Here is a 13,216-nt window from a genome sequence, read left to right on the forward strand (position 1 = left end):
TCCCCCCCCAAAAAAAGTAATTAAAAGTCGAATAACTTCGAAAATATTAATGGGCAAAATGAAGTTAACTTAATTAATAATAAGTTAAAAGTTGGCACTGATAAATAGGAGTGTAAGGAGCTTTAAGTTATGGGGCCACATCATGGTTTCTTTCATGTATATGCACAATGCACATTGCAAAATAAAAAACAAAAAGGGCCCGTTATTTCTTGGGGCTAGATCTAGAATTGAAAATATTAAAAAAAGGGTTTCAACTAGTGCTCAACCTGCGCGTTGCTGCGGTATGTAAAAGACATTGAGAAACGAAACGCAAAAATGAAGGCCGGAATACAAAGGGTCAAAAACGACAACATCACATGCTGATAGATAATAGCAATCGAAAAGATTTTTTCCTCTTATTTTTTAAAAATCTAGGTTTTCTCTTTTCTGTCGTGACTCCTCTCCTTTGTACCTTAATTGTCGATGGTGGTTAATATGTAATAAATATACACACCTATTTTTTTTTTGGAGTGGGCGCTTAATTTTTTTGTTTGAGCGATGCAAAACGTTCCCCCCCCACCAGCTCTAGCGTCACTCTTTTTACTACTAATTATTTCGTGTCCGGACAACCACCCCATGATCCAATACATATATATTGACTTTTTTACTACTAATTATTTCGTGTCCGGTCAACCACCCCATGATCCAATACATATATATTGACTTGCTCCTCAGCCACTCTATTGTGTCCGGTCAACCACCCCATGATCCAATACATATATATTGACTTGCTCCTCAGCCACTCTATGCTTCATAGGGTTTCTGGACAGTATCCCTTGCCAACCCTTCAATCCCTGCCATAACCATTGTCAAGCCCCCTCTCTCTCTTTTAGATCTTCGTTCTCACGAAATCCCTCACTGAGAGCGCTCTCTCTCTCTCACTCACCCACACACGCGCGCACACACTCACGCGCACAGTGACTGCATAGCCATGTTATCTCACGAAATTTTCCCCTCTGCCTCTCTACGGGAAGCCCTGCAGCACATAATTGATCAGCAGCTCTACCATGCAGATTGGAGCCTAGGAGCCCTAACGCTAGTGCTTGCCATGCTGCTCTCTCTGATTTTATACGTTTACTTGGTGAGGAAGACCTCTGTATACCTGATTGACTACAGTTGTGCCAAGTACAACGATGAGAACAAGACAAGCTTGGAGGTGCTGCAGTATTTCTTGCAGGAGATCGGCACCATAGGGGAGAAGGACATGCTTTTCCAAGCCAAGATCTTCTTGAAGTCTGGCATAGGGGAGGAGGCATATGTGCCAAGGGCCAGTCTAGAGAGAGGCCGGTGGCGCGTGCGCATGCAAGACTTACATGAACAAGCCCACACACTTGTTGCGGGCGCTGTGGATGAATTGCTTAAGAAAACCGGCGTCCTGCCTCAGGAGCTTGATATTGTAGTCGTTAACAGTGGCGTCTTTAACCCCACCCCTTCCTTAACTTCAATGCTCGTCAACTGCTTCAACATGAGACCTGATGTGAAGACATTCCACCTTGGTGGCATGGGCTGCAGCGCTGGCCTTATCTCTGTTGATTTGGCTAAGGATTTGCTTAGAGTTTATAAACATGCAGCTAGATATGCATTAGTAGCTAGCACGGAAGTGCTCCAAGGTCTCTATGATGGCAAGGAGAGGTCCATGATGGTCACTAACTGCTTGTTTCGGGCGGCTGGCAATGCCCTGTTGCTCTCCAACAGAAGGAAAGATAAGAGCAGAGCCAAGCTCGAGCTGCTGCATCTTGTGAGGGTGAATACTGCAGCCCAAGATGAAGCCCACAAGGTTGTAGCTGTTAAAGAAGATGCAGATGGTGTGCCTGGAGCTCAATTGAGTACTCAACTGTTCAACGTGGCTGGCAATGCTCTTAGAAGCAATATAAAGAAATTGGCTCCAAGAGTGTTGCCTCTGGGTGAGCTATGTAAGGCTGGTTTGAGTGTAATAAAGGGTAACGTGTTTAAGATGAAGGATGTGAAGCCATATGTGCCCAATTTCAAGCTAGCTTTTGATCACTTCTGCATTCATCCAGGTGGAAAGCCAGTGATAGAAGGGGTGGGCAAGAGCCTGAGCTTGAGTGCATATGATATAGAGCCGTCTCTAATGTCTCTACACAGGTTTGGCAACACTTCAAGCTCAGGGGTATGGTATGTATTGGCCTATTGTGAGGCTAAGAAGAGGCTTCAGAAAGGTGATAAGGTGTGGCAAATTGGGTTGGGCTCAGGCTTCAAGTGCAATACTGCAGTGTGGAGAGTATTGAAGACTCTGGATAGCCCCATCTTAGAAGGGCAAAACCCTTGGCATGATTGTATTCACCGCTACCCTGTACTAGACGACCTCCCTAACCTTCCCCATGTCCATAGCTTCATGGACTTCATTAAGAACAAAGGACTCAAACCAAGCAGCTAGGGAGCTAAGTTCTAACCTAAGATCTAGGGAGCTAAGTTCTAACCTAAGATCTGTAGTTGTTATAATCAAAGGTTATCCTTTTGTTGGTCTACTACTACGTATCTTATGATTACACACTATGGTACTGGTCTCAATAAATTTACTAAAACACATGACTTCTAAGTCCCCAAATATGCTTTGATAGTGTGATCAGTCAATCTGTTTGTGGAGAAGAATCTTGGTCCTAAAGTGGAGATAAAATTATTGAAGTGTTTGTACCCAAACTAAGAAATTATTGAAGTGTTTGTACCCAAAATTATTGAAGTGTTTGTACCCAAACTAAGAAATTGAAGCGTTTGTATGTACCCAAACTAAGAATTTGAAGTGTTATAAGAGGAGGAGCCTCTTGTTTTGATCCTTCAAAATCATCACTTTTCAATGTGACATTTCGTATCTTCAAAAGAAAATAAAACAGGCTGCCATTGCATAGACTACCCAAGTACTATTTAGCTCTCTCTCTCTCTCTCTCTCTCTCTCTCTCTCTCTCTCACATGCACTATCTCGTTTGAATGCATGAAGGAATAGGTGCTGCAGTATGTCGACCCCTAAGAACTTTGGTTGGTCTTCTATGCATTAAAGGGCTTGAAGGGAAAATTTAAACTTATGTTTATTCTAGCTTGACAATTCCCACAGGTAATAAACTCAATTAGAACTTCTTCCTTTGAGCTAAACCTGATATATATCCATAAATGAAGTAGTGGATGATCGACACATGGGGCAACACAGATAAGATTAGCTGATGCGGCTATCACATCAATAGTTTGAAAGGTTGCTGAAAGGAGGAGTTCATGTAGCTGCACACTAGGATCTACCACTAAATGAAAGTATTGAATAATGAAGTGGGCACAATTATACTCACCCATGCCTTTGTTCCATGTAATCATGGGATAGAGGTAGAATGGGATGACTTTGCTCAGCATAGAGATTCGAGGGAAGTCAGCCAAGACAGTTCAGATGTAAAAGAGGAGTAGGATATTACCCCCAACATAGGTCTGGAGCATAGGGATGGTGGTGGAAAAAAGGTTTCTTCAAACAAGGGCATTTGAGGAGCAATAGATGATCATGTCCAATTGGAAGCAACAGCTTGAGAGTAGAAATGTAGCATTGAAGATAGAGCTTGAGGCTGTAAAAACTATACAGTCAGATGCACAAAAGAAAGTGGCCTCATTATAATTCACATCAGAGTGGGTCAAATAAGATTCACAGTGCTTAGCAAACCTTAAGTTCCACAAGAGCAGCAATGCAACTAGAATTGATCACACACTTGGCTAGCTTTGAGGCAGAATTGAAAATGGACAATGACAACCTAGACCAATCTATAAGAGGTCCTATGTGCATTGAAGAGAAGCTAGTTGGATACAATACTTCAAAAAATAGTTCTACGCATATAGGTACCATGCATACTACAATGGATCTAGAGTATGTATATTCACTTAAGCTACGTATTCATCTATATAATTTACTTGTTGATAGATTTAGATTTTATATATTCACTTAAACTACATATTAGTCTGCATGATTTACTTGATGGATTTAGAGTTCATATTATACTCATGCAAATAGACATATCAAACTATGAAATTTGCAATGTATCTAGAAAACATGCTACACCTTCTTTTGTGGGGAAAGGATGTACACAATTGTCAGAGTGTACTGGACAGATAAGAGAGAGGAAGAGAGAGCAGGTAGCAGCTTGCTACTATTGGCTACTCATGTCAAGACAAAAAGAGAGAGAGAAGAGAGAGCATAGCCAAAGCATAGACCTCTATGTGTGTGTGTGTGTGTGTATGTGTATGTGTGTGTGTGTGTGTGTGTGTGTGTGAGAGAGAGAGAGAGAGAGAGAGAGAGAGAGAGAGAGAGAGAGTGAACATAGCCATAGAGAATGCCAAGTGCTGCCTATTCCTTTGAGATGATAGAGAATGCCAAGTGCTACCTATTCCTTTGAGATAGAGAATGCCAAGTGCTGCCTATTCCTTTGAGAGCATAATGGTTGTATAGAGTAGGATTCCTCTTCAGTTGCCTCACAACTATCACATTATGGGATTGAACTATTGACTTGATTAGTAATATGCAGAGATTCTATTCCAATTGAAGCAGAGGGCTCCATTATGAATTTATGTCTTACTTGGCATGGATGAAATTTACTTGTAAAGGATACAACAGTTCAAAAAATAGTTCTAGACATATAGGTAGTATGAATACTATAATAAGACCATATTGGAGAATTTGGGAAAATCCCCCGACTTTGGAAATTTTCTTTTCAATCTACTTTTTGGTGTGTCTTAAGCATACAAACTCGAAAGTTGTCAAAGAATATGTATTTAGAACCTACTATTTAAGCTCTTTCTAATGATATGTCATATGAGGGGGTTTTGACAAAATCTTAAAAAGATTCACCATGGTCACCTTTTTATAATCTTGGAAAATGGGAATTGGGATTTTTCCAAATTCTCTAATATGATGTTTAATGGATTTAGAGTACATATATTCACTTAAACTACATATTAATTTGTATGATTTACTTGATGGATTTAGATTTCATATATTCACACAAATAGATAGATAAAACTATGAAATTTGCAATGTATTTAGAAAACATGCTACACCTTCTTTTGTGGGGAAAGGATCTACATAATCAAAAATATGTATTGGATAGGTGAGAGGGAGGACGAGAGAGCACTACAACACATTGGGATCATATTAGCGTTTTTGCAGCGTTTTTGGAAGGAAAATATCGAGGGCTTTCACAATGCTAAGCAGCGATTTGTCGTTGTGCTCTGCAATGTTTTCACGTTGCTCACCAGCGCTTTTTATAGTGAAAAATCATTACTTAGCAACATATATAGCAGCGAAAAAACACTACTATATAGTTAAATATCTCGTTTTTTTTCGTTATGTAGTTTTATCTTTTGAATACAATAAACTTGTACTCTGAGTTTTTTTGCAGGTTTATGCCTTATCTATGACTTCTACCTCTCCTACCCTATCCTCCTCAAGCTCAAGCAAGGGTGTCTACTCTTTTCCTTTATCTCCTATGTAAACAAGGTTTCCACATGAAAGGTTTTTTGTGAGTATTTCCTTTCTCTTCCCTCGCTTTACAGTTTTTCTTTTCTTCTTTTTCCCTTCTTATTGAAGCTTAACCATTACGAGTATTTTCCCTAATTAAAATCTCTCCATTAAAGCTTCATATGGTAAGAGATCTTGATTTTTCTTAACTTGGTTTGATTTTGTAGGTTTTCAACACATACAAGCCTTATAAGAGATTTCTTTCTTGTGTGTTTCTCCTTTCATGCTTTTACACATTTATAGGGTTTGTAAATTTTAGGGCTTTTAAGATTAGGGTTTTTTATTAATACTTTTTTTTACTAATTTGGTTTGATTTTGTAGGTTTTCAACACATACAAGTCTGACAAGGCAAGAGATATCTTTCTTGTATGTTTCTTCTCTTATCCTTTTACATGTTATAGGGTTTGTAAGTTTAGGGTTTGTTATTTTTTAAAATACTCTATGTATAGCCTTTAGAGAGCTATGCTTCTCTCAAGAGATGGCCATATGCCTTGGCCTCATGCATGAGACTTATGCATTAGCCATATGTATAAGGCCATATGTATAAGCTTTATGCCGGTAGCTTCCACCAATGCATGCCGATAGCTTCCAATGCATGCCGGTAGCTACCTATGCATGCCGGTAACTTCCAATGCATGACGGTAGCTTCCAATGCATGCCGATAGCTACCTAGGCATGCTCTATGGAAAGCTTTTAGACAGCTATGCTTCTCTCAACAAGAGATGGCCATATGCCTTAGCCTCATGCATGAGACTTATGCATTAGCCAACGCATATAGCTACCCGTGCATGTCAGTAGCTTCCAATTCATGCGAGTAGCTACCTAGGCATGCCGATAGCTTCCAATGCATGCGAGAAGCTTCCAATGCATGCCAGCAGCTACCTACGCATGCCGTCGGTAGCTTCCACCAATGCATGCCGGTAGCTACCTAGGCATGTCGGTAGCCTTATGCATTAGCCATATGCATTAGCCTTATAAAGTAGCCATATGCACAAGGCCATATGCATAAGCCTCATGCATTGGAGTTTACATAAGAGTTTTAAGTATTTGTATGTTTTCTAGGATAGATGACAAATAACTTGGGCTCGATGTTACACGTGAAGGAGGAGTCGATATCCCGGTAATATTTGTAAGTATATATTAGCCTCAAACTATATCTTATCTTTTAATTAAAGAAAGTTGTCTTAAATAACAACATAATTATAATGTTCATTTGTTTGTGTGTCTATAGCTTGAAGCAGTGGACCGCCCTCCTATGCAAGATGAATATGATTTTGCATTACGGGGTTTGGAAGCTCTATTTAAAGGGTGCAAGATGAAGGATATATTGTTATTACTGGAGGACATTCTTAGCAAGCATGGCAAGTAAGTACATTCCTAAACCTTAAACTGCTTTGTTTTTACAAAAGTACATTCCTAAACCCTAAACCGATTTGTTTAAAACTTATTTTCACTCATGTAGTTTTATTGTGTTTTAGGATCATGTTACTAGAAATGGTTGTGCAAATGTCCAAGCAAGAAGGAATGGAAATGTGAGAAGAAAAGGGAGTGGAGCTGTAAGGAACAATAATCATCGCAATTCATGAGATACAGACCCCCTCAATGTAGCCCCTAGCTCCATAGATTTTCATTATGCTTTATCTTGTATATGAGCTTTTTGGATTCACATGCTTATGTAATTTTGCCAAGTATTGTAATTGAATTTTGACATTCCTAAAACCATGAATTGCAATTGTCCTTTTTTTTGTATTTGTCAAGCTTTACATTACACTTGTCCATGATGATGAGTAGGACATGAAGTTGTGTTAGTTTTACTGTGTCTATTAGAAAAAAAAGAGCTGGGCAGACTGGAGAGTCCTGTGCATACTCCCTAGTCTACCCTAGCTTTTTTTTACTATGCAGTACAATCGTTGCTCACATCAGCAGCATATATAACAACAATATTTCGTTGTGGAGCAGTGAAATATCGCTGCTATTTTTGATGCTGAGTAGAAAACCCATTGTGGCAAAAATAGTAGCTTTTTTTGGCAGGGCGAAATGGGCTCGACATCTCCGTACCGTTCTAGTTATAAAAGCGCTTCTATTTTCACTGCTAAACCCTCATTTTGTTGTAGTGGAGTAGGTAGCAGCTTGCTATTGGCTATTGATGTCAAGACAAAAAGAGGGAGAGAGGGAGACAATAACCAAAACATAGACCTGTGTGTGTGTGTGTGTGTGTGTGTGTGTGTGTGTGTGAGAGAGAGAGAGAGAGAGAGAGAGAGAGCAATCCATGTTGCATACGTTCCTTTGAGCTAAGGGAATCTAAGGGAAACCAAAAACCAATTTTGCGGTTGTTAACTCATACAATTACAATAGTATATCAGGTTGACAAAAGATTCTTGTTCTCTAACTCCTACTTTAGTTCTCTTCCATAGTAGTATGCTCCTTATTCTCCAACAATAGAGCTAGCATAATAGCTCGCATAACCTAAATGTTTCTATAAACTGACAAGATAGCTACAAATCCATGCTAGTGTCTGTACATATGTGTGTGTGTGTGTGTGTGTGTGTGTGTGTGTGTGTGTGTGTGTGTGTGAGAGAGAGAGAGAGAGAGAGAGAGAGAGAGAGAGAGAGAGAGAGAGAGAGAGAAGTTCATGAAATTGTGGGGGGCTAATGGACGTGGAAGAGAGAGGGGGGAATTACAAAAAGGTGGCAAGCAATTATTTATTTTAAATAAGAGAGGTATTTACTTTTCAAATTTAAGGTGCTTTTCAAGTAGCCAAAAGAAATGTCTAAGACACTACTTTTGTGTCCACATTAGCATGCTACCACCCCTATGCATGGCTCATGTTGAAGGATTCATGCATATGATGTGAATTATCGCTATATCACCTTGAGTCCTTACCTTTGTGACCTCTTACAATGGTATTCCACCAAGTAGGGAAGCCTCAAAGAAGATCTCTACTTGATTTTTTTTCTTTTTTTGAAGAAAATGATTTCATATACCATCACTCCACAGAGACCAAAGAAAAACTAACTTGTACCATCTCAGAGCTAGGCCAATAAGATATACAATTTTGCATAAATACAAACTGTAGCCAGGGGCTAGTCTATGTACAATTATAGACTAAAAGGGGAATATTTTGTGGTCTATTGTCAATAACATACTTGATATTCCCAAGAAACTACCATGCCCAACCATAAATAAGCCATCATATAGTAAAGAGAGAGCTACCCATTAAGAATCCATGAAGGCATCATATGTGGTTGATGGAGAGAAGAGTTTACTAATATACCCACTTGTCCTTCTGGATTATGCCATATCAATGAGAAAATTTTCCCTACAACATATGATATATACAACAGCAACATGCTAGTAATTACGACTTCCCCTCCAAATTACAAGCTTCTAGATAAAAGATCATGTTGAGCTCCATCCATTATTATAAGTTAAATTGTGTTGACCATTAACATGTACCAAAGACCTAAAATCAGCCATGGAAGTTAAATTGTGTTGAGTTCCACCCATAAACATATACCAAAGACCTATTAGTCATGAAATATATTTAAAATAAATATCTAAACCTTGAGAGCCCTCCTCATATAAAAGTGTGTTTTTAGATGTCCATAATTCCCAAAGACATGTATACGTCACAATACCAAAAAACTTTATCCCCATGAGCACCCTTATGAGCTCGAGGGGACACTCATAAATATGTAAGCGTAGCACGTGGGTTCAACAGAAGGAATTTTTAAAATCCCTTTTATACACATTTTTTACATACAGAAGGGTACCATTTAAAGGATATATTCGTAGGTTAAATAGAAAAAGGGTATTTTTTATTCATGAAAAATTCACAAATAAGGGATTTTAAAAATAGGTCTTGAAAGTATGTGATACATAGGGTTTACTTATAGTGAACCCCTCTAGCTCATGAAAAGAGCTTATAGGATAAATTCCTAAAAGCCACTTAGACCAAGAGGGCTTCCATATTCAAATATCTCCATACCACTTGGAAAAAAACCTCCCCACATTCTTTTGATGTGGGCAAGCACCTCCAAAAGCATGCCATGTGTATTCCACCTTGGATTGGTATCTTGGGCATCTCCCTATATTCATTGCTTATATCTTGTGAAGTGTTGGGAAAGAGCTCCCGTAGAAATATTTGCATTTATAAGGTAGTGAGGTCTTAGAGAGGACTTTTCTACTAATCCATGTCCCTTTAAGCAGAGCCAAGGCTCGAAATTGTATCTAGACTCCCCCTAGCTTAATGCATCAAAGTTTACAAAGGGGGATAATTCCTCCATCAACGTTTACATGGGGGATTCCTCCATACTTGTATCGAAGTTTACATATGGGGATTCCTCCATCCTACAATGCTTTCTCCAAGGATTGAGTTCAATAGCTTTGCTAGCCCCAAGAGATAAGTGGATCTCTTTAGGGTAACCTAAAGTAGGCCCTTTTCAATGGTTCAAATAGGAGATAACTAGGAGATAAGTGGATCTCTTTAGGATTAACTAAAGTAGGCACTCACTAGTCCCCAAATTAACTAAAGTAGGCCCTTGTGAGTAATCCTTGCATTTATTAAAGTAGGTCCTTGTTAGTAGTCCCCAAATTCTAACTAAAGTAGAACTAAAGTGGGCCATTGTTAGTAGTCCCCACATTAACTAAATCAAAACTACAGTAGGCCCTTGTAGTAGACGTCCCCATATTAAACATATTCTTCAACTAAATTAGGCCCTTAACATAATCTTTAACTATTATGTTTGTCTCCATTCTAGTAGTGGACCATTTTAAATCTTCCTTGAGTGTGTTATTTAGTCTCTTACCACCCCCTCCTTGCCCAACAAAGTTCAACGGGTTGCACCATGTAATATCTTGGGTTAGTTTGCCAACTACCCATGAATAATAGGTTGTGGTTAGTAGTGGATGTAGGCCAATAAATGGTCAAAGGGTCATTAAAAAATTCATCTTTTATATTGCCAAATTTGGTTAAGATTGAATCACTTATCGAATAGCAATATTCAAGAATAATAAATTACTCCTAGGTATCAAGGCAAACAAGACTGCCCAACCTCCTTCTCCCAACGTGGGTGCTGAGAGCTCCTTCGTTCACCTCCCAACCATAGACAAACTACACGACTCCCATATCTGGACTCACACTCTTTTAATAGCAATATGCTCTTCACATGTGCTCGGCCACTCTTATTAGTGCCCGGTCACCCTTGAGTCCACAACCGATCATATTGGCTCCTCTAAACCTCGTCGCCTGCCCTGTTTAGACGATTGAGCTCGCTAGGCTCCCAGTAATACCGTTGCTGTGACATTACTCCCCCCTTAAGAGGAGTTTTCATCCTCGAAAATGAAATTCGAGAACTCCTTTTTGAGTGTGCTTACCTTTTCCAGCTAGAACCTTCTTCTAGTCTATCGTTCCACTTGACTAAAAACTCCTGTCGTACACAAAGTGTCGAGTTCTTTTCTCTTGGAAATCCAAGACTTTTTCTAGTTCGTGTGGTAAGGATGGGGGTTCAATAAGTTCTAGTTCAATAATTTCTACTAGGATCTCTTGACTGACAAGATTATCATGATCACCTAACTTCTTTTTCAGTCTACTGATGTGAAAAACTAGATGAACTTCAGAGCTTTCAGGTAAAGCTAGCTTATAAGCAACACTACCTACTTTTTTAAGTATTGTGAATAGGCCACAATACCTCGGATATAGCTTTGGACTTCTCCCCGGTTTCAAAGATTTGGAGTGTTTGGGAACCTTTAAAAACACTATCACCTTCCTCAAAGATGATTTGTCTATGATCTTTGTCTCCATAATGTTTAGCAACGGTCCTATTCTCTCTTAACATTATCTGTCACGATTTTGGTCATCTCGTGATCTTGAAGAAAATATTTGACATTTTGTATCTTTTCTTTCTCGAGTCCAACGGCCACTAGAGCTTGCGGGGTCGAAAACCATACATCAACATAAAGAGACTAAATCCCATTGTTGAATATTTGGCACTATTAAAAGTGAATTCTAATATGGGTAAATATTCTTCCCAATTGGTTTGCTTTTTTCGTGCATATGCTCCTACCATGTCTTCCAAGACTTGGTTGACTCTCTTGGTCTGACCATCACTTTGAGGATGATCAGCCGTTCTCATACTTAATAGCATGGTGTCTAATCTCTTGAACGCAACACGCTAGAAATGATTGTTTAACTTTGTGTCTTTATCACTAACTATATCAGCAGGTAAGCGTATAGTCTGTAGATATTTTCAATGAATAGCTTTGCTAACTCGGGTGTAGTCACTATCGTTTTTGTCGAAATAAACCGACACATTTTTGTCAACCTATCTATAACCATCCAAACCGAATCGTGGCCTCTGTTTGTTTTAGGTAATCCAACTATAAAATCCATTGAGATACTCTCCCACTTGCCATTTGGGATCTCTAGTGGACTTAGTAAACCACCTAGCTTTAGACTTTCTACTTTATTGACCTGGCACTTTTGGCATTTTAAGACATAGTCTTGGACATCCTTACTTAAGCTAGACCAATAAAACTATCTCTTAACTAGTGTATATGTCTTCCGTATTCCAGGATGACCAGCATTGGGACTATCATGACAAAGAGAGTAAATGTGAATTCTTCGTGAAAGTGTTCGAGATGTTCTTTCTTATTACCACTATAGATCAGGATATCGTCAAGGAAAACCATGACAAATTTTCATAAATAACATTTCAAGACACTATCCACCACCATGAGTGTCATGAATGTGACCCGAGCATTAGTCAAACTGAACGACATGACTAAAAACTCATAGTGACCAAACTTAGTTCGAAAAGCTATCTTTTGTACACCCGATTCTCAAATTTGTCACTTGATGATATCCGGATCATAAATCGATTTTTGTAAAGTACTTTGCCCCCTTGGAGTTGATCAAACAACTCATCTATTCGTGGAAAAGGCTACTCATTCTTAATCGTGATTGTGTTCAAACCATGGTAGTCTACACATAGTTCATAGACCTATCTTTTTTCTTAACCAATAGAATTGGTGAAGCCCAAGGCAAAGTTCTTGGTCGAATGAATCCACAATTGAATTATTCCTTTAATTGTCATTCTACTTCTTGTGCTTTCTTAAAACTAAGCTGATAAGGAGGCTTACTTACTAGCTTTGAGCCAGATATTACTTTGATTGAATGCTCAACATCATGGACAAGAGGTAATCCTTCTAGTAACTCATTTGGAAACACATCTTTAAATTGTTGTAACAATTTCTTTAAGGATTCATTAACTTTTTTATTATTAACATGCCTTGATTGAAAAGAAGTCATGTAAACACTATGCTCAGTGAAACCACTTATATTTTCACATGCGGAAAAGGAAATGACATCATCAAGAATCATGTAGCACAAAAAGATGTTTTCTACTTCATTAGCTTTTACAAGGCGATTGAGTTCCATAGAGCATATAAGAGGTGAGGAGGATACATCATGTTCACCTTGCAAATGCACTTTCTTACCATCTACTTCAAACTTAAAAGAATTATGCAAATAACTTCTAGACAAAGATGGACCAATGTTATATAACCACTCTTGACCCAGAATAACATCCACTTGAGTGATATGTATAACTTGAGTGATATGTATAACTTGAAAATCTAAATGCATCTCATGACCTTGAATGACTAATGAGACAT

The 13,216-nt window shown here is 38.7% G+C and overlaps 1 pseudogene across 1 annotated transcript; it reads left to right on the forward strand.

Annotated features, from left to right (window-relative positions):
• The first annotated feature begins 791 nt into the window (after window positions 1-791).
• Window positions 792-2,903, forward strand: LOC147610495 (3-ketoacyl-CoA synthase 13 pseudogene; annotated as a pseudogene). The gene has a single exon (XR_015264012.1). The product of XR_015264012.1 is annotated as a 3-ketoacyl-CoA synthase 13 pseudogene (transcript).
• The last annotated feature ends 10,313 nt before the right edge of the window (window positions 2,904-13,216 follow it).

The sequence above is a fragment of the Cibotium barometz genome, chromosome 49 (assembly GCF_041138505.1).
Source record: "Cibotium barometz isolate CiBa-2024 chromosome 49, ASM4113850v1, whole genome shotgun sequence".
Taxonomy (NCBI): domain Eukaryota; kingdom Viridiplantae; phylum Streptophyta; class Polypodiopsida; order Cyatheales; family Cibotiaceae; genus Cibotium; species Cibotium barometz.